Source organism: Castor canadensis, chromosome 4, assembly GCF_047511655.1.
Source record: "Castor canadensis chromosome 4, mCasCan1.hap1v2, whole genome shotgun sequence".
Lineage (NCBI taxonomy): Eukaryota > Metazoa > Chordata > Mammalia > Rodentia > Castoridae > Castor > Castor canadensis.
Window position 1 is genome coordinate 69,892,918 of NC_133389.1, and position 20,471 is coordinate 69,913,388.

The window sequence follows — 20,471 nt, forward strand, 5'->3', positions numbered from 1 at the left end:
AGATGGTTTTCTTCGCAGAAATTCGTGTGTTTCTTCATTTCACCTGAATGGGCCTTTTTGGAACAAAATGAGCTGTTTTCCACTGTGAAAATTGTGATTTGCTGCAAGTCATTCTTGGAAAAATTAACTCAATTATCGTCAACTCTGCGCATAGGACTAGTGGGAGGAAACAGAGCCTATCTCCACCTTGAAACACCTGAGCTGTGATAAGTATTCTTTCAAAGATTAACTCAATATACACAGGGAAACAATGTGCTACATGCTACAGCTTATGACTTTGATGGTTCTCTTCAAGAGATATGTGCACTTCTTCAGCACAGCTGAATTGGGCGATTTGAAGCAAGAAGCGCCTATCCCCAGCATGAAGTACCTATATTGCAGTAATATTTCTTTCAAATCTAATGGATTGCTCAGAGAAAAAATAGTCCTGGGTTTTCCTGCTTCTACCCCAGATGGTGTTCTTTTGAGAGATATCTGGGTTTCTTCACATCAATTCAATAAGCCTATTTGGAGAAACCGAGCTTTTTTGCCACTGGAAAATCTTGAATTTCATTGAGAAATTCTTTCAAGAACTAACTCAATTGTACAGGAAAACAATGTCCTACAAATTCCTGCTTCTTCCACAGATGGTTTTCTTTTGAAAGATCTAGTAGTTCTTCTTCTTAGATGAATAGCCCCATGTTAAAAAAGGGGATCTTTCCTCCACCTTGAAAATTCTGCTTTGCAGGAAGTATTCCTTTCAAAAAGAAAGTCTTTTTAGAGGCAAACAATGTGCTGTTTGTTGCTGGTTAGAATGTAGATGCTTTCTTTGGACAATTATGTGTGTTTCCTCAACTCAGCTAAATTGGCCTTCTTGAAACCATCAATGCATATGTCCAGCATCAACCAGCTATGTTTAGGGAAGTATTCCCTTGAAATCTAACTCAATTCTCACAGAGAAACTATGTGCTAGTTTCTGCTGCTTCTCACTTAGAGGCTTTTCTTTGGACAGATACATGGGTTTCTTTTCATTAGGTTAATAGGGCGCTACAGAACAAAATGAGCATTTCTCCACCATGAAAATTGTGATTTGCATGAAGTAGTTCTTTCAAAAATTAACTCTATTCGCACAGGAGAAAAATGTGCTAGATGCTCCAGTTTCTAGTATTGATGGTTTTCTTTTGAGAGATACATGGTTTTTTTTCACCTCTGCAAAATTGGCTCAATTGGAGCAAACAGTGCCAGTGTCCAGGTTCATCCATGTAAGTTGGAGGAAGTAGTCACTTCTGATGTAACTCAATTCTCAAGAGAAACTATATGCTAGATGCTGCTTCCTCCAAGTTGGATCGTTTTTTTGGTGAGGTACATGTGTTTCTTCTACTCAGGAGAACAGGCCTATATGGAAGAAAAGGACACTTTCTCCACGTTGAAATCTATGAAATGAGGGAGTATTCCGTTCAAAAACTACCTCAATTCTCACAGGAAAATAAGGTGCTAACTGCTGCAGGTTGTAACCTAGATGGTTTTCTTTCAAGCAATCCATGTGTTTTTTCAATTCAGCTGAATTGGTCTATTTGGAATTAGCACCGCCTATCTAAAGCTTGAAACACCTAAATTGGAGTAAGTATTTCTTTCAAAGTCTAACTCAATTCTCACAGAAAAACAATGTGATACATGCTGCTGCTTCTTTCTAAGATGGGTTTATTTAGAGAGGTACACGAATTACTTCTCCTTGACGGAGCAGACGAATATGGACAAAAGAGCCTTTCTCCACCTTGAGAATTCCGATTTGGAGGAAGTATTCCTTTCAAAAACGAATTCAATTTGCCCAGGGAAACAATGTGCTAGATGCTCCTCCTTAGGGAACACATGGTTTTCTTAGAGAGATACTTGAGTTTCACCTGCTGAACTGAATAGACCTATTTCGAGCAAAATCATCCTTTCTGACCTTAAAATGTACGTGTTGCAGGAAGTTTTTCTTTCCAAAACTAACTCAAACTCACAGAAACATAATTTGTTAGATGCTGCAGCTTCCAACATAAATAGTTTTCTTTGGTGTGAGCCACATGTTTTCTCAACTCACCTCACTTGGACTTATTGGAGGAAACACAGGCTTTTCTGACCTTGAAACACCTAAGATGCAGGAAGAACTCCTTTCAAAAACTAACTCAATTCTCAGTACGAAACAATGTCCTAGATGCTACAGTTTCTATCGTAGATCATTTTTGTTCCAGAGGTACATGTGTTTCTTCAATTCAGCTGAGTAGGACTCTATGGACAAAATGACCCTTTTCCACCTTGAAATGTAGGATTTGCAGCCAGTATTCCTTTAAGAACTACCTCAATTCTCAGGAAAACAATGTGCCAGATTCAGCAGGATCAAACATTGATGGTTTTGCTTGGACTGATCCACGTGTTTTTACAACTCAGCTCAGTAGGCCTATTGGGATTAAACAGAGCGTTTGTCCACTAAGAGATACATGTGATTCTTTTAATAGGTTTAATAGACCTAAATGACCCAAGCATTGTATGCACATATGAAAAAGAACTAAAATTACAGATTAATAGGCCAAACTGGGCCATGATGAGGATTTCTTCACCATGAAAATGGTGATTTGCCAGAAGATATTCTTTCAAAAATTTACTGAATTTTCACAGGAACAAAAAGGTGATTGATACTCCTGCTTCTAACCGAGATGGTGTTCATTTGAGAGATACATGTGTTTCTTCAACTCAGCTGAATAGGCCCATTTGAAACAAAATGACCTGTATTCCAGGTTCAAATTGTGATTTCTGGGAAGTAATTCATTCAAAAACTACCTCAATTCTCCCAGGAAAGCCGGTGCTAGATGATCCTTCGTCTAACAGAATGGTTTTTATCTAGAGGTATATTTGTTTCTTCAATGTACCTGAATTGGACTATTTGGAACAAAATGAACCTTTCTCCACCTTGAAAATTCTGATTTTCACGAGGTATTCCTATAAAAACAATCTGAATAATCACAGCAATACTATGTGCTAGATAATGCTGTTTCCACACATGTGGTTCCACAAGAGGTACATGTATTTCATCCACTCTGCTCAATAGGCCAATTTGGAACAAAAACATCCTTTCTGCACCTAGAAAACAGTGATTTGCAGAAAGTACTCCTTTCAAACATGTACTCAATATTCACAGTGAAATGACTTATTACATGTTCCAGCTTAAAACATATAGTCAGTTTTCTTTGGAGTGATTCAGGTGTTTCGATGACTCAGCTACATCGGTCTCTTTTGAAGAAACAGAGCCTATCTCCACCTTGAAACACCAAAGTGTGGAAGTATTCCTTTCAAAAACTAACTCAACTCTCACAGAGAACAATGTGCTAGATGCTACAGCTTCTAATATAGATCCTTTGCTTTCAAGAGATACCTGTGTTTCTTCAACCCAGATGAGAAGGCCTATTTTATCAAGAAGTGCCTATCTCCAACTTGAAAGACCTAAATAGGAGGGAGTATTTCATTCCAAATTAACACAGTCCTCACAGAACAAAAAGTGCTAGGTTCTCCTGCTTTTCATACGAATGGTTTTCTTTCCAGAAATATATGTGTTCTTCAACTAGCTGAATAGGCCTATTTGGGAAAACTGAGATTTTTTTGCAACGTGAAAATTGTGATTTGCAGGAAGTAATTCTTTCAAAAACTACCTGATTTCTCACAGGAACACAATATGCTAGGTGCTGCAGCTTCTTGCTTTCTTGTTTTTCTTTGGAGTCGTACATGTGTTTTTCAACTCAGCTGAATAGTCCTATGTGGATCAAAGAGACCCTATATTCACTTTGACACACCGAAGTTGCCGGCAGGACTCTTTCCGAAAACTACTAAATTCTCACGGGAAAACAATTTCCTAGATGGTCCTTCATTTGACATGAAGAGCTTTTTATCTAGAGATGCATGTGATTCTTCCACTTAACCAAAAGGCCTATTTAGAGGATACAGCACATATACCCGGATTGAACCACCTAGGTTGGAAGAAATACTTCTTTCAATCTAACTCAATTCTCTCAGAGACACAAGATGTTAGGTGCTGCTGCTCCTAACTTCAATGGTTTTCTTTGGACAGATAGAGCTGTTTCTTCTACTGAGCAGAATAGGCTTATTGCGATCAAAATGATGCTTTCTGCACCTTAAAAATTCGGATCTGTAGGAAATAATCCTTTCCAAAACGACTCAATTTTCCACAGGAAAACTGTGTGCTACATGCTCCTGCTTCTAGCACACATGGTTTTCTTCAAGACATACATGAATTCCGCCCACTCACCTGAATAGGGATATTTGGACCAAAATCAGCCTTTCCCATCTTGAAATGTATGATTTGCAGGAAGTAATCCTTTCACAAATTAACTAGATGCACACAGGCTAACAATGTGCTAGTTGCGGCAGCTTCTAACATAGATGGTTTTCTTCGCAGAAATTCGTGTGTTTCTTCATTTCACCTGAATGGGCCTTTTTGGAACAAAATGAGCTGTTTTCCACTGTGAAAATTGTGATTTGCTGCAAGTCATTCTTGGAAAAATTAACTCAATTATCGTCAACTCTGCGCATAGGACTAGTGGGAGGAAACAGAGCCTATCTCCACCTTGAAACACCTGAGCTGTGATAAGTATTCTTTCAAAGATTAACTCAATATACACAGGGAAACAATGTGCTACATGCTACAGCTTATGACTTTGATGGTTCTCTTCAAGAGATATGTGCACTTCTTCAGCACAGCTGAATTGGGCGATTTGAAGCAAGAAGCGCCTATCCCCAGCATGAAGTACCTATATTGCAGTAATATTTCTTTCAAATCTAATGGATTGCTCAGAGAAAAAAAAGTCCTGGGTTTTCCTGCTTCTACCCCAGATGGTGTTCTTTTGAGAGATATCTGGGTTTCTTCACATCAATTCAATAAGCCTATTTGGAGAAACCGAGCTTTTTTGCCACTGGAAAATCTTGAATTTCATTGAGAAATTCTTTCAAGAACTAACTCAATTGTACAGGAAAACAATGTCCTACAAATTCCTGCTTCTTCCACAGATGGTTTTCTTTTGAAAGATCTAGTAGTTCTTCTTCTTAGATGAATAGCCCCATGTTAAAAAAGGGGATCTTTCCTCCACCTTGAAAATTCTGCTTTGCAGGAAGTATTCCTTTCAAAAAGAAAGTCTTTTCACAGGCAAACAATGTGCTGTTTGTTGCTGGTTAGAATGTAGATGCTTTCTTTGGACAATTATGTGTGTTTCCCCAACTCAGCTAAATTGGCCTTCTTGAAACCAACAATGCATATGTCCAGCATCAACCAGCTATGTTTAGGGAAGTATTCCCTTGAAATCTAACTCAATTCTCACAGAGAAACTATGTGCTAGTTTCTGCTGCTTCTCACTTAGAGGCTTTTCTTGGACAGATACATGGGTTTCTTTTCATTAGGTTAATAGGGCGCTACAGAACAAAATGAGCATTTCTCCACCATGAAAATTGTGATTTGCATGAAGTAGTTCTTTCAAAAATTAACTCTATTCGCACAGGAGAAAAATGTGCTAGATGCTCCAGTTTCTAGTATCGATGGTTTTCTTTTGAGAGATACATGGTTTTTTTTCACCTCTGCAAAATTGGCTCAATTGGAGCAAACAGTGCCAGTGTCCAGGTTCATCCATGTAAGTTGGAGGAAGTAGTCGCTTCTGATGTAACTCAATTCTCAAGAGAAACTATATGCTAGATGCTGCTTCCTCCAAGTTGGATCGTATTTTGGTGAGGTACATGTGTTTCTTCTACTCAGGAGAACAGGCCTATATGGAAGAAAAGGACACTTTCTCCACGTTGAAATCTATGAAATGAGGGAGTATTCCGTTCAAAAACTACCTCAATTCTCACAGGAAAATAAGGTGCTAACTGCTGCAGGTTGTAACCTAGATGGTTTTCTTTCAAGCAATCCATGTGTTTTTTCAATTCAGCTGAATTGGTCTATTTGGAATTAGCACCGCCTATCTAAAGCTTGAAACACCTAAATTGGAGTAAGTATTTCTTTCAAAGTCTAACTCAATTCTCACAGAAAAACAATGTGATACATGCTGCTGCTTCTTTCTAAGATGGGTTTATTTAGAGAGGTACACGAATTACTTCTCCTTGACGGAGCAGACGAAAATGGACAAAAGAGCCTTTCTCCACCTTGAAAATTCCGATTTGGAGGAAGTATTCCTTTCAAAAACGAATTCAATTTGCCCAGGGAAACAATGTGCTAGATGCTCCTCCTTAGGGAACACATGGTTTTCTTAGAGAGATACTTGAGTTTCACCTGCTGAACTGAATAGACCTATTTCGAGCAAAATCATCCTTTCTGACCTTAAAATGTACGTGTTGCAGGAAGTTTTTCTTTCCAAAACTAACTCAAACTCACAGAAACATAATTTGTTAGATGCTGCAGCTTCCAACATAAATAGTTTTCTTTGGTGTGAGCCACATGTTTTCTCAACTCACCTCACTTGGACTTATTGGAGGAAACACAGGCTTTTCTGACCTTGAAACACCTAAGATGCAGGAAGAACTCCTTTCAGAAACTAACTCAATTCTCAGTATGAAACAATGTCCTAGATGCTACAGTTTCTATCGTAGATCATTTTTGTTCCAGAGGTACATGTGTTTCTTCAATTCAGCTGAGTAGGACTCTATGGACAAAATGACCCTTTTCCACCTTGAAATGTAGGATTTGCAGCCAGTATACCTTTAAGAACTACCTCAATTCTCAGGAAAACAATGTGCCAGATTCAGCAGGATCAAACATTGATGGTTTTGCTTGGACTGATCCACGTGTTTTTACAACTCAGCTCAGTAGGCCTATTGGGATTAAACAGAGCGTTTGTCCACTAAGAGATACATGTGATTCTTTTAATAGGTTTAATAGACCTAAATGACCCAAGCATTGTATGCACATATGAAAAAGAACTAAAATTACAGATTAATAGGCCAAACTGGGCCATGATGAGGATTTCTTCACCATGAAAATGGTGATTTGCCAGAAGATATTCTTTCAAAAATTTACTGAATTTTCACAGGAACAAAAAGGTGATTGATACTCCTGCTTCTAACCGAGATGGTGTTCATTTGAGAGATACATGTGTTTCTTCAACTCAGCTGAATAGGCCCATTTGAAACAAAATGACCTGTATTCCAGGTTCAAATTGTGATTTCTGGGAAGTAATTCATTCAAAAACTACCTCAATTCTCCCAGGAAAGCCGGTGCTAGATGATCCTTCGTCTAACAGAATGGTTTTTATCTAGAGGTATATTTGTTTCTTCAATGTACCTGAATTGGACTATTTGGAACAAAATGAACCTTTCTCCACCTTGAAAATTCTGATTTTCACGAGGTATTCCTATAAAAACAATCTGAATAATCACAGCAATACTATGTGCTAGATAATGCTGTTTCCACACATGTGGTTCCACAAGAGGTACATGTATTTCATCCACTCTGCTCAATAGGCCAATTTGGAACAAAAACATCCTTTCTGCACCTAGAAAACAGTGATTTGCAGAAAGTACTCCTTTCAAACATGTACTCAATATTCACAGTGAAATGACTTATTACATGTTCCAGCTTAAAACATATAGTCAGTTTTCTTTGGAGTGATTCAGGTGTTTCGATGACTCAGCTACATCGGTCTCTTTTGAAGAAACAGAGCCTATCTCCACCTTGAAACACCAAAGTGTGGAAGTATTCCTTTCAAAAACTAACTCAACTCTCACAGAGAACAATGTGCTAGATGCTACAGCTTCTAATATAGATCCTTTGCTTTCAAGAGATACCTGTGTTTCTTCAACCCAGATGAGAAGGCCTATTTTATCAAGAAGTGCCTATCTCCAACTTGAAAGACCTAAATAGGAGGGAGTATTTCATTCCAAATTAACACAGTCCTCACAGAACAAAAAGTGCTAGGTTCTCCTGCTTTTCATACGAATGGTTTTCTTTCCAGAAATATATGTGTTCTTCAACTAGCTGAATAGGCCTATTTGGGAAAACTGAGATTTTTTTGCAACGTGAAAATTGTGATTTGCAGGAAGTAATTCTTTCAAAAACTACCTGATTTCTCACAGGAACACAATATGCTAGGTGCTGCAGCTTCTTGCTTTCTTGTTTTTCTTTGGAGTCGTACATGTGTTTTTCAACTCAGCTGAATAGTCCTATGTGGATCAAAGAGACCCTATATTCACTTTGACACACCGAAGTTGCCGGCAGGACTCTTTCCGAAAACTACTAAATTCTCACGGGAAAACAATTTCCTAGATGGTCCTTCATTTGACATGAAGAGCTTTTTATCTAGAGATGCATGTGATTCTTCCACTTAACCAAAAGGCCTATTTAGAGGATACAGCACATATACCCGGATTGAACCACCTAGGTTGGAAGAAATACTTCTTTCAATCTAACTCAATTCTCTCAGAGACACAAGATGTTAGGTGCTGCTGCTCCTAACTTCAATGGTTTTCTTTGGACAGATAGAGCTGTTTCTTCTACTGAGCAGAATAGGCTTATTGCGATCAAAATGATGCTTTCTGCACCTTAAAAATTCGGATCTGTAGGAAATAATCCTTTCCAAAACGACTCAATTTTCCACAGGAAAACTGTGTGCTACATGCTCCTGCTTCTAGCACACATGGTTTTCTTCAAGACATACATGAATTCCGCCCACTCACCTGAATAGGGATATTTGGACCAAAATCAGCCTTTCCCATCTTGAAATGTATGATTTGCAGGAAGTAATCCTTTCACAAATTAACTAGATGCACACAGGCTAACAATGTGCTAGTTGCGGCAGCTTCTAACATAGATGGTTTTCTTCGCAGAAATTCGTGTGTTTCTTCATTTCACCTGAATGGGCCTTTTTGGAACAAAATGAGCTGTTTTCCACTGTGAAAATTGTGATTTGCTGCAAGTCATTCTTGGAAAAATTAACTCAATTATCGTCAACTCTGCGCATAGGACTAGTGGGAGGAAACAGAGCCTATCTCCACCTTGAAACACCTGAGCTGTGATAAGTATTCTTTCAAAGATTAACTCAATATACACAGGGAAACAATGTGCTACATGCTACAGCTTATGACTTTGATGGTTCTCTTCAAGAGATATGTGCACTTCTTCAGCACAGCTGAATTGGGCGATTTGAAGCAAGAAGCGCCTATCCCCAGCATGAAGTACCTATATTGCAGTAATATTTCTTTCAAATCTAATGGATTGCTCAGAGAAAAAAAAGTCCTGGGTTTTCCTGCTTCTACCCCAGATGGTGTTCTTTTGAGAGATATCTGGGTTTCTTCACATCAATTCAATAAGCCTATTTGGAGAAACCGAGCTTTTTTGCCACTGGAAAATCTTGAATTTCATTGAGAAATTCTTTCAAGAACTAACTCAATTGTACAGGAAAACAATGTCCTACAAATTCCTGCTTCTTCCACAGATGGTTTTCTTTTGAAAGATCTAGTAGTTCTTCTTCTTAGATGAATAGCCCCATGTTAAAAAAGGGGATCTTTCCTCCACCTTGAAAATTCTGCTTTGCAGGAAGTATTCCTTTCAAAAAGAAAGTCTTTTTAGAGGCAAACAATGTGCTGTTTGTTGCTGGTTAGAATGTAGATGCTTTCTTTGGACAATTATGTGTTTCCTCAACTCAGCTAAATTGGCCTTCTTGAAACCAACAATGCATATGTCCAGCATCAACCAGCTATGTTTAGGGAAGTATTCCCTTGAAATCTAACTCAATTCTCACAGAGAAACTATGTGCTAGTTTCTGCTGCTTCTCACTTAGAGGCTTTTCTTTGGACAGATACATGGGTTTCTTTTCATTAGGTTAATAGGGCGCTACAGAACAAAATGAGCATTTCTCCACCATGAAAATTGTGATTTGCATGAAGTAGTTCTTTCAAAAATTAACTCTATTCGCACAGGAGAAAAATGTGCTAGATGCTCCAGTTTCTAGTATCGATGGATTTCTTTTGAGAGATACATGGTTTTTTTTCACCTCTGCAAAATTGGCTCAATTGGAGCAAACAGTGCCAGTGTCCAGGTTCATCCATGTAAGTTGGAGGAAGTAGTCGCTTCTGATGTAACTCAATTCTCAAGAGAAACTATATGCTAGATGCTGCTTCCTCCAAGTTGGATCGTTTTTTTGGTGAGGTACATGTGTTTCTTCTACTCAGGAGAACAGGCCTATATGGAAGAAAAGGACACTTTCTCCACGTTGAAATCTATGAAATGAGGGAGTATTCCGTTCAAAAACTACCTCAATTCTCACAGGAAAATAAGGTGCTAACTGCTGCAGGTTGTAACCTAGATGGTTTTCTTTCAAGCAATCCATGTGTTTTTTCAATTCAGCTGAATTGGTCTATTTGGAATTAGCACCGCCTATCTAAAGCTTGAAACACCTAAATTGGAGTAAGTATTTCTTTCAAAGTCTAACTCAATTCTCACAGAAAAACAATGTGATACATGCTGCTGCTTCTTTCTAAGATGGGTTTATTTAGAGAGGTACACGAATTACTTCTCCTTGACGGAGCAGACGAATATGGACAAAAGAGCCTTTCTCCACCTTGAGAATTCCGATTTGGAGGAAGTATTCCTTTCAAAAACGAATTCAATTTGCCCAGGGAAACAATGTGCTAGATGCTCCTCCTTAGGGAACACATGGTTTTCTTAGAGAGATACTTGAGTTTCACCTGCTGAACTGAATAGACCTATTTCGAGCAAAATCATCCTTTCTGACCTTAAAATGTACGTGTTGCAGGAAGTTTTTCTTTCCAAAACTAACTCAAACTCACAGAAACATAATTTGTTAGATGCTGCAGCTTCCAACATAAATAGTTTTCTTTGGTGTGAGCCACATGTTTTCTCAACTCACCTCACTTGGACTTATTGGAGGAAACACAGGCTTTTCTGACCTTGAAACACCTAAGATGCAGGAAGAACTCCTTTCAGAAACTAACTCAATTCTCAGTACGAAACAATGTCCTAGATGCTACAGTTTCTATCGTAGATCATTTTTGTTCCAGAGGTACATGTGTTTCTTCAATTCAGCTGAGTAGGACTCTATGGACAAAATGACCCTTTTTCACCTTGAAATGTAGGATTTGCAGCCAGTATTCCTTTAAGAACTACCTCAATTCTCAGGAAAACAATGTGCGAGATTCAGCAGGATCTAACATTGATGGTTTTGCTTGGACTGATCCACGTGTTTTTACAACTCAGCTCAGTAGGCCTATTGGGATTAAACAGAGCGTTTGTCCACTAAGAGATACATGTGATTCTTTTAATAGGATTAATAGACCTAAATGACCCAAGCATTGTATGCACATATGAAAAAGAACTAAAATTACAGATTAATAGACCAAACTGGACCATGATGAGGATTTCTTCACCATGAAAATGGTGATTTGCCAGAAGATATTCTTTCAAAAATTTACTGAATTTTCACAGGAACAAAAAGGTGATTGATACTCCTGCTTCTAACCGAGATGGTGTTCATTTGAGAGATACATGTGTTTCTTCAACTCAGCTGAATAGGCCCATTTGAAACAAAATGACCTGTATTCCAGGTTCAAATTGTGATTTCTGGGAAGTAATTCATTCAAAAACTACCTCAATTCTCCCAGGAAAGCCGGTGCTAGATGATCCTTTGTCTAACAGAATGGTTTTTATCTAGAGGTATATTTGTTTCTTCAATGTACCTGAATTGGACTATTTGGAACAAAATGAACCTTTCTCCACCTTGAAAATTCTGATTTTCACGAGGTATTCCTATAAAAACAATCTGAATAATCACAGCAATACTATGTGCTAGATAATGCTGTTTCCACACATGTGGTTCCACAAGAGGTACATGTATTTCATCCACTCTGCTCAATAGGCCAATTTGGAACAAAAACATCCTTTCTGCACCTAGAAAACAGTGATTTGCAGAAAGTACTCCTTTCAAACATGTACTCAATATTCACAGTGAAATGACTTATTACATGTTCCAGCTTAAAACATATAGTCAGTTTTCTTTGGAGTGATTCAGGTGTTTCGATGACTCAGCTACATCGGTCTCTTTTGAAGAAACAGAGCCTATCTCCACCTTGAAACACCAAAGTGTGGAAGTATTCCTTTCAAAAACTAACTCAACTCTCACAGAGAACAATGTGCTAGATGCTACAGCTTCTAATATAGATCCTTTGCTTTCAAGAGATACCTGTGTTTCTTCAACCCAGATGAGAAGGCCTATTTTATCAAGAAGTGCCTATCTCCAACTTGAAAGACCTAAATAGGAGGGAGTATTTCATTCCAAATTAACACAGTCCTCACAGAACAAAAAGTGCTAGGTTCCCCTGCTTTTCATACGAATGGTTTTCTTTCCAGAAATATATGTGTTCTTCAACTAGCTGAATAGGCCTATTTGGGAAAACTGAGATTTTTTTGCAACGTGAAAATTGTGATTTGCAGGAAGTAATTCTTTCAAAAACTACCTGATTTCTCACAGGAACACAATATGCTAGGTGCTGCAGCTTCTTGCTTTCTTGTTTTTCTTTGGAGTCGTACATGTGTTTTTCAACTCAGCTGAATAGTCCTATGTGGATCAAAGAGACCCTATATTCACTTTGACACACCGAAGTTGCCGGCAGGACTCTTTCCGAAAACTACTAAATTCTCACGGGAAAACAATTTCCTAGATGGTCCTTCATTTGACATGAAGAGCTTTTTATCTAGAGATGCATGTGATTCTTCCACTTAACCAAAAGGCCTATTTAGAGGATACAGCACATATACCCGGATTGAACCACCTAGGTTGGAAGAAATACTTCTTTCAATCTAACTCAATTCTCTCAGAGACACAAGATGTTAGGTGCTGCTGCTCCTAACTTCAATGGTTTTCTTTGGACAGATAGAGCTGTTTCTTCTACTGAGCAGAATAGGCTTATTGCGATCAAAATGATGCTTTCTGCACCTTAAAAATTCGGATCTGTAGGAAATAATCCTTTCCAAAACGACTCAATTTTCCACAGGAAAACTGTGTGCTACATGCTCCTGCTTCTAGCACACATGGTTTTCTTCAAGACATACATGAATTCCGCCCACTCACCTGAATAGGGATATTTGGACCAAAATCAGCCTTTCCCATCTTGAAATGTATGATTTGCAGGAAGTAATCCTTTCACAAATTAACTAGATGCACACAGGCTAACAATGTGCTAGTTGCGGCAGCTTCTAACATAGATGGTTTTCTTCGCAGAAATTCGTGTGTTTCTTCATTTCACCTGAATGGGCCTTTTTGGAACAAAATGAGCTGTTTTCCACTGTGAAAATTGTGATTTGCTGCAAGTCATTCTTGGAAAAATTAACTCAATTATCGTCAACTCTGCGCATAGGACTAGTGGGAGGAAACAGAGCCTATCTCCACCTTGAAACACCTGAGCTGTGATAAGTATTCTTTCAAAGATTAACTCAATATACACAGGGAAACAATGTGCTACATGCTACAGCTTATGACTTTGATGGTTCTCTTCAAGAGATATGTGCACTTCTTCAGCACAGCTGAATTGGGCGATTTGAAGCAAGAAGCGCCTATCCCCAGCATGAAGTACCTATATTGCAGTAATATTTCTTTCAAATCTAATGGATTGCTCAGAGAAAAAATAGTCCTGGGTTTTCCTGCTTCTACCCCAGATGGTGTTCTTTTGAGAGATATCTGGGTTTCTTCACATCAATTCAATAAGCCTATTTGGAGAAACCGAGCTTTTTTGCCACTGGAAAATCTTGAATTTCATTGAGAAATTCTTTCAAGAACTAACTCAATTGTACAGGAAAACAATGTCCTACAAATTCCTGCTTCTTCCACAGATGGTTTTCTTTTGAAAGATCTAGTAGTTCTTCTTCTTAGATGAATAGCCCCATGTTAAAAAAGGGGATCTTTCCTCCACCTTGAAAATTCTGCTTTGCAGGAAGTATTCCTTTCAAAAAGAAAGTCTTTTTAGAGGCAAACAATGTGCTGTTTGTTGCTGGTTAGAATGTAGATGCTTTCTTTGGACAATTATGTGTTTCCTCAACTCAGCTAAATTGGCCTTCTTGAAACCAACAATGCATATGTCCAGCATCAACCAGCTATGTTTAGGGAAGTATTCCCTTGAAATCTAACTCAATTCTCACAGAGAAACTATGTGCTAGTTTCTGCTGCTTCTCACTTAGAGGCTTTTCTTTGGACAGATACATGGGTTTCTTTTCATTAGGTTAATAGGGCGCTACAGAACAAAATGAGCATTTCTCCACCATGAAAATTGTGATTTGCATGAAGTAGTTCTTTCAAAAATTAACTCTATTCGCACAGGAGAAAAATGTGCTAGATGCTCCAGTTTCTAGTATTGATGGTTTTCTTTTGAGAGATACATGGTTTTTTTTCACCTCTGCAAAATTGGCTCAATTGGAGCAAACAGTGCCAGTGTCCAGGTTCATCCATGTAAGTTGGAGGAAGTAGTCACTTCTGATGTAACTCAATTCTCAAGAGAAACTATACGCTAGATGCTGCTTCCTCCAAGTTGGATCGTTTTTTTGGTGAGGTACATGTGTTTCTTCTACTCAGGAGAACAGGCCTATATGGAAGAAAAGGACACTTTCTCCACGTTGAAATCTATGAAATGAGGGAGTATTCCGTTCAAAAACTACCTCAATTCTCACAGGAAAATAAGGTGCTAACTGCTGCAGGTTGTAACCTAGATGGTTTTCTTTCAAGCAATCCATGTGTTTTTTCAATTCAGCTGAATTGTTCTATTTGGAATTAGCACCGCCTATCTAAAGCTTGAAACACCTAAATTGGAGTAAGTATTTCTTTCAAAGTCTAACTCAATTCTCACAGAAAAACAATGTGATACATGCTGCTGCTTCTTTCTAAGATGGGTTTATTTAGAGAGGTACACGAATTACTTCTCCTTGACGGAGCAGACGAATATGGACAAAAGAGCCTTTCTCCACCTTGAGAATTCCGATTTGGAGGAAGTATTCCTTTCAAAAACGAATTCAATTTGCCCAGGGAAACAATGTGCTAGATGCTCCTCCTTAGGGAACACATGGTTTTCTTAGAGAGATACTTGAGTTTCACCTGCTGAACTGAATAGACCTATTTCGAGCAAAATCATCCTTTCTGACCTTAAAATGTACGTGTTGCAGGAAGTTTTTCTTTCCAAAACTAACTCAAACTCACAGAAACATAATTTGTTAGATGCTGCAGCTTCCAACATAAATAGTTTTCTTTGGTGTGAGCCACATGTTTTCTCAACTCACCTCACTTGGACTTATTGGAGGAAACACAGGCTTTTCTGACCTTGAAACACCTAAGATGCAGGAAGAACTCCTTTCAAAAACTAACTCAATTCTCAGTACGAAACAATGTCCTAGATGCTACAGTTTCTATCGTAGATCATTTTTGTTCCAGAGGTACATGTGTTTCTTCAATTCAGCTGAGTAGGACTCTATGGACAAAATGACCCTTTTCCACCTTGAAATGTAGGATTTGCAGCCAGTATTCCTTTAAGAACTACCTCAATTCTCAGGAAAACAATGTGCCAGATTCAGCAGGATCAAACATTGATGGTTTTGCTTGGACTGATCCACGTGTTTTTACAACTCAGCTCAGTAGGCCTATTGGGATTAAACAGAGCGTTTGTCCACTAAGAGATACATGTGATTCTTTTAATAGGTTTAATAGACCTAAATGACCCAAGCATTGTATGCACATATGAAAAAGAACTAAAATTACAGATTAATAGGCCAAACTGGGCCATGATGAGGATTTCTTCACCATGAAAATGGTGATTTGCCAGAAGATATTCTTTCAAAAATTTACTGAATTTTCACAGGAACAAAAAGGTGATTGATACTCCTGCTTCTAACCGAGATGGTGCTCATTTGAGAGATACATGTGTTTCTTCAACTCAGCTGAATAGGCCCATTTGAAACAAAATGACCTGTATTCCAGGTTCAAATTGTGATTTCTGGGAAGTAATTCATTCAAAAACTACCTCAATTCTCCCAGGAAAGCCGGTGCTAGATGATGCTTCGTCTAACAGAATGGTTTTTATCTAGAGGTATATTTGTTTCTTCAATGTACCTGAATTGGACTATTTGGAACAAAATGAACCTTTCTCCACCTTGAAAATTCTGATTTTCACGAGGTATTCCTATAAAAACAATCTGAATAATCACAGCAATACTATGTGCTAGATAATGCTGTTTCCACACATGTGGTTCCACAAGAGGTACATGTATTTCATCCACTCTGCTCAATAGGCCAATTTGGAACAAAAACATCCTTTCTGCACCTAGAAAACAGTGATTTGCAGAAAGTACTCCTTTCAAACATGTACTCAATATTCACAGTGAAATGACTTATTACATGTTCCAGCTTAAAACATATAGTCAGTTTTCTTTGGAGTGATTCAGGTGTTTCGATTACTCAGCTACATTGGTCTCTTTTGAAGAAACAGAGCCTATCTCCACCTTGAAACACCAAAGTGTGGAAGTATTCCTTTCAAAAACTAACTCAACTCTCACAGAGAACAATGTGCTAGATGCTACAGCTTCTAATATAGATCCTTTGCTTTCAAGAGATACCTGTGTTTCTTCAACCCAGATGAGAAGGCCTATTTTATCAAGAAGTGCCTATCTCCAACTTGAAAGACCTAAATAGGAGGGAGTATTTCATTCCAAATTAACACAGTCCTCACAGAACAAAAAGTGCTAGGTTCTCCTGCTTTTCATACGAATGGTTTTCTTTCCAGAAATATATGTGTTCTTCAACTAGCTGAATAGGCCTATTTGGGAAAACTGAGATTTTTTTGCAACGTGAAAATTGTGATTTGCAGGAAGTAATTCTTTCAAAAACTACCTGATTTCTCACAGGAACACAATATGCTAGGTGCTGCAGCTTCTTGCTTTCTTGTTTTTCTTTGGAGTCGTACATGTGTTTTTCAACTCAGCTGAATAGTCCTATGTGGATCAAAGAGACCCTATATTCACTTTGACACACCGAAGTTGCCGGCAGGACTCTTTCCGAAAACTACTAAATTCTCACGGGAAAACAATTTCCTAGATGGTCCTTCATTTGACATGAAGAGCTTTTTATCTAGAGATGCATGTGATTCTTCCACTTAACCAAAAGGCCTATTTAGAGGATACAGCACATATACCCGGATAGAACCACCTAGGTTGGAAGAAATACTTCTTTCAATCTAACTCAATTCTCTCAGAGACACAAGATGTTAGGTGCTGCTGCTCCTAACTTCAATGGTTTTCTTTGGACAGATAGAGCTGTTTCTTCTACTGAGCAGAATAGGCTTATTGCGATCAAAATGATGCTTTCTGCACCTTAAAAATTCGGATCTGTAGGAAATAATCCTTTCCAAAACGACTCAATTTTCCACAGGAAAACTGTGTGCTACATGCTCCTGCTTCTAGCACACATGGTTTTCTTCAAGACATACATGAATTCCGCCCACTCACCTGAATAGGGATATTTGGACCAAAATCAGCCTTTCCCATCTTGAAATGTATGATTTGCAGGAAGTAATCCTTTCACAAATTAACTAGATGCACACAGGCTAACAATGTGCTAGTTGCGGCAGCTTCTAACATAGATGGTTTTCTTCGCAGAAATTCGTGTGTTTCTTCATTTCACCTGAATGGGCCTTTTTGGAACAAAATGAGCTGTTTTCCACTGTGAAAATTGTGATTTGCTGCAAGTCATTCTTGGAAAAATTAACTCAATTATCGTCAACACTGCGCATAGGACTAGTGGGAGGAAACAGAGCCTATCTCCACCTTGAAACACCTGAGCTGTGATAAGTATTCGTTCAAAGATTAACTCAATATACACAGGGAAGCAATGTGCTACATCCTACAGCTTATGACTTTGATGGTTCTCTTCAAGAGATATGTGCACTTCTTCAGCACAGCTGAATTGGGCGATTTGAAGCAAGAAGCGCCTATCCCCAGCATGAAGTACCTATATTGCAGTAATATTTCTTTCAAATCTAATGGATTGCTCAGAGAAAAAAAAGTCCTGGGTTTTCCTGCTTCTACCCCAGATGGTGTTCTTTTGAGAGATATCTGGGTTTCTTCACATCAATTCAATAAGCCTATTTGGAGAAACCGAGCTTTTTTGCCACTGGAAAATCTTGAATTTCATTGAGAAATTCTTTCAAGAACTAACTCAATTGTACAGGAAAACAATGTCCTACAAATTCCTGCTTCTTCCACAGATGGTTTTCTTTTGAAAGATCTAGTAGTTCTTCTTCTTAGATGAATAGCCCCATGTTAAAAAAGGGGATCTTTCCTCCACCTTGAAAATTCTGCTTTGCAGGAAGTATTCCTTTCAAAAAGGAAGTCTTTTTAGAGGCAAACAATGTGCTGTTTGTTGCTGGTTAGAATGTAGATGCTTTCTTTGGACAATTATGTGTGTTTCCCCAACTCAGCTAAATTGGCCTTCTTGAAACCAACAATGCATATGTCCAGCATCAACCAGCTATGTTTAGGGAAGTATTCCCTTGAAATCTAACTCAATTCTCACAGAGAAACTATGTGCTAGTTTCTGCTGCTTCTCACTTAGAGGCTTTTCTTTGAAAAGAAACAGATACATGGGTTTCTTTTCATTAGGTTAATAGGGCGCTACAGAACAAAATGAGCATTTCTCCACCATGAAAATTGTGATTTGCATGAAGTAGTTCTTTCAAAAATTAACTCTATTCGCACAGGAGAAAAATGTGCTAGATGCTCCAGTTTCTAGTATCGATGGTTTTCTTTTGAGAGATACATGGTTTTTTTTCACCTCTGCAAAATTGGCTCAATTGGAGCAAACAGTGCCAGTGTCCAGGTTCATCCATGTAAGTTGGAGGAAGTAGTCGCTTCTGATGTAACTCAATTCTCAAGAGAAACTATATGCTAGATGCTGCTTCCTCCAAGTTGGATCGTTTTTTTGGTGAGGTACATGTGTTTCTTCTACTCAGGAGAACAGGCCTATATGGAAGAAAAGGACACTTTCTCCACGTTGAAATCTATGAAATGAGGGAGTATTCCGTTCAAAAACTACCTCAATTCTCACAGGAAAATAAGGTGCTAACTGCTGCAGGTTGTAACCTAGATGGTTTTCTTTCAAGCAATCCATGTGTTTTTTCAATTCAGCTGAATTGGTCTATTTGGAATTAGCACCGCCTATCTAAAGCTTGAAACACCTAAATTGGAGTAAGTATTTCTTTCAAAGTCTAACTCAATTCTCACAGAAAAACAATGTGATACATGCTGCTGCTTCTTTCTAAGATGGGTTTATTTAGAGAGGTACACGAATTACTTCTCCTTGACGGAGCAGACGAATATGGACAAAAGAGCCTTTCTCCACCTTGAGAATTCCGATTTGGAGGAAGTATTCCTTTCAAAAACGAATTCAATTTGCCCAGGGAAACAATGTGCTAGATGCTCCTCCTTAGGGAACACATGGTTTTCTTAGAGAGATACTTGAGTTTCACCTGCTGAACTGAATAGACCTATTTCGAGCAAAATCATCCTTTCTGACCTTAAAATGTACGTGTTGCAGGAAGTTTTTCTTTCCAAAACTAACTCAAACTCACAGAAACATAATTTGTTAGATGCTGCAGCTTCCAACATAAATAGTTTTCTTTGGTGTGAGCCACATGTTTTCTCAACTCACCTCACTTGGACTTATTGGAGGAAACACAGGCTTTTCTGACCTTGAAACACCTAAGATGCAGGAAGAACTCCTTTCAGAAACTAACTCAATTCTCAGTACGAAACAATGTCCTAGATGCTACAGTTTCTATCGTAGATCATTTTTGTTCCAGAGGTACATGTGTTTCTTCAATTCAGCTGAGTAGGACTCTATGGACAAAATGACCCTTTTCCACCTTGAAATGTAGGATTTGCAGCCAGTATTTCTTTAAGAACTACCTCAATTCTCAGGAAAACAATGTGCCAGATTCAGCAGGATCTAACATTGATGGTTTTGCTTGGACTGATCCACGTGTTTTTACAACTCAGCTCAGTAGGCCTATTGGGATTAAACAGAGCGTTTGTCCACTAAGAGATACATGTGATTCTTTTAATAGGATTAATAGACCTAAATGACCCAAGCATTGTATGCACATATGAAAAAGAACTAAAATTACAGATTAATAGGCCAAACTGGGCCATGATGAGGATTTCTTCACCATGAAAATGGTGATTTGCCAGAAGATATTCTTTCAAAAATTTACTGAATTTTCACAGGAACAAAAAGGTGATTGATACTCCTGCTTCTAACCGAGATGGTGTTCATTTGAGAGATACATGTGTTTCTTCAACTCAGCTGAATAGGCCCATTTGAAACAAAATGACCTGTATTCCAGGTTCAAATTGTGATTTCTGGGAAGTAATTCATTCAAAAACTACCTCAATTCTCCCAGGAAAGCCGGTGCTA